At 40.7% G+C, this 2,663-nt stretch overlaps 1 long non-coding RNA gene across 1 annotated transcript in view; it reads left to right on the top strand.

Moving 5' to 3' along the window:
• Positions 1–2,149, top strand: part of LOC117946990 — a 12,837-nt gene extending 10,688 nt beyond the window's left edge. The window contains exon 3 of the long non-coding RNA XR_004657135.1: positions 2,032–2,149. This is a non-coding gene — a long non-coding RNA (uncharacterized LOC117946990). The remainder of the gene's footprint in view (positions 1–2,031) is intronic.
• The last annotated feature ends 514 nt before the right edge of the window (positions 2,150–2,663 follow it).

Raw genomic sequence — 2,663 nt, 5'->3', positions numbered from 1 at the left:
ATAATGTGTATATATATATAATGTGTATATATATATATAATGTGTATATATATAATGTATATAGTGTATTAATGAAGAAAAGGGTCCATATTGTGTGTTGCATTGATTTTTGCATGTGTGTGTTAAGGCTGGTTACAAGCTTCATAATGCATTATACATTCAGTCTCCTCTTAACAGCCAAGCTTTTTGAAGGGATTCTCTCTCTCACACACACACACACACACACACACACACACCAACTCCCACCGACAACCACTCATAATAACCCTACTATGTCACTATGACTTTGGGATCCCATTGTATTGCTCTCATCTAATCTAGACAGATCTCTCTTCTGTCTCTACTAAACATTCTCACTATATTTCACTTTTCTTTATCTGACATGAGGAATAACATTCAGCATCTTACAGACTCCACTTTAAGTCCTGAAACCTCCAGAAGATCTGCATGGGGTGTGTCAGCTGCTGTACAGGATTAGACAGCAGAAGGGAAATAAAAAGAAAATTGGTAATTTCATAAACAACACTAAGGCTGTCTCTCTGTGTCTGTGAGAGTGCATGTCTTGTTTCCATCTTCCAAGGGCATGCAATTAGGTGATATTAGAAAAATGCAGACTATAATCATTTAAATTTGGTATTTAATATTAGTCAATGAAAATGAGACTAATAATACAAACATGATCATTTCCTTCAATTTCGGGAATCAAATTGCAATATCAGTCAAAATAATCGCAATTAGATATTTTCGCCACACCGTTGTCACTACTAATATATTTGAGTCGAGTGCAGATTTTAGCCGGGCATGCTCAGATTTAAATTGTTTAAGTCATAACATGTCATGCGGAAATTTGTGAAATCCATATAGCTATCTATGGTTGCTAACGTTAGCTCAAAACGCCATTCAGCTGACAGCCTTTGTTGTGTTCGATGCTAACTTGTAGCCAGCAGTGAACCAACTTGGTTAAATAGATCCATTTTTACTGCGATGACATTACACACGTCTCTCGTTAGCATCTTACATGCTACTCGTTGCAAAGTCACGAATGCAGAACTCAGATCAGCAATTGAACCACATTGGGTAGAGACACTGTGCTGCCCTATTCGTTAAAAGACAATAAGAACTTTTCTGGGTAGAAACTGTGCCATAGCTGTTTCTGGGTGTGTTCGGCCCTGAAACAGTGTACATGATACTACTTTAAGCGTTTCTGTACATGTTTGTGTTTTGAGTATTCGCAGTTTCTGTATTTACAAGTACACAATTAGCAGGTTTAAGTCTGACACCACCACACTCTGGACTGGAGTTGAGCCATCCCTGATTTGCATGTAGAAGTGTAAAGTGTCTTGCTTCTTATCCGGTTTTTATCCGGATACAAGACACTTGAAATGACACGTGCAAATGTGGCCCTCTAGCAGCTGCAGGAATTGAGTTCCTTCAGGAACAAAGGAGGAAGTAGTGTGATGCCGGAGGTGAAGTTGGATGGATGGGTCAACAAACAACTCCGGCCTTTAAAATTGAGACTTCTATTTGGTTCCTGTCTTCTATTGACAGTCAATGTCGGTTTGGACATACTTATTTTAAGCCAACTATTATTCCTACCTTCAAACCATTTTTTATATGTGCCTCAACTTTGCCAAACAATTCTCCTTTTTGTTCCTTCCTTGTTGCATTGTCATCAGTGATGGACCAAGAAGTAGGTTAGGTATATATTTATATCAACATAAATCAATGTCATTCCAGTCAATTTCATTTAGCTGCAGCCACGATCCAAGTGCCATCACAACGCAAGGAAATCTGTGAAAGCTCCAGGACTCCTGGGAAGAAGCTGAGTTACACGCATTCATGGGACATGAATGCCCACATATGGAGAGAGAGTGAAGGAGAGAGGCGCTTAGTGTGTCCTGGGAAGTCCCCTTACAGACTGAACCATAGCATAACTCAGGGCTGGTCCAGGCAAACCTTGGCCAGCCCTCACTATAAACATTATCAAAGAGAAAGAAAGAGTTTTAAAGGGGCCATTTTACCTTGTCATAGGGGTAAATAGGACATACATGCAACCTCATAATCCCATTGACACCTCTTTCCTCTGCAAATCTCACATTTTGAAACTGCTACTGAAAACGGGCAGATCTTAAAAAAAGCTCATGGTTGACGCCTCTGTGGCTCCTCTTTATTTGGCTCTGGTTTCTGGTTTTCATGCCCCAACATTTACATAGACTACACTTACACTAGTCTTCTGAATCTAGGTCTCAGAAATTATACACAAGATTGTCTGCTATGTCATCACTAAATTCACTTTTTCATGCAAGAAATCTAAGTAGAGGTCAAATATGTGTTGTTTTACTAAAACTGATGGCTTATTGCAAAATTTGGTCAGACTGTGGGTCAGAGGTTAGGCCCGCTGTGAACCAGATGGATCTCCATCACAGCCGGCAGACTTGAGGTGCTCCATGCCCGCGCAAAGTCACCGTTTCTGGATTACTGGAGCACCAAATGCAGAGGCCTTGATGGAGCTCCAGGGCCTGCAGCTCGCTGCCCACCCTCTCTTCTTCCTGCTAAAAGTCCGGTGTGTGTGTGAGAGCGCGGTCAGCAACCTTGTTACACTCGCAATCTCTTACCACAGGTTCCAGTTAATCTTGTAATGGATATGTGTGTTGAGTTATTCC

The sequence above is a fragment of the Etheostoma cragini genome, chromosome 1 (genome assembly GCF_013103735.1).
Source record: "Etheostoma cragini isolate CJK2018 chromosome 1, CSU_Ecrag_1.0, whole genome shotgun sequence".
NCBI classification, from domain to species: domain Eukaryota; kingdom Metazoa; phylum Chordata; class Actinopteri; order Perciformes; family Percidae; genus Etheostoma; species Etheostoma cragini.
Note: the sequence above shows the minus strand (reverse complement) of the source record. Positions and strands in the feature narration are given on the sequence as shown.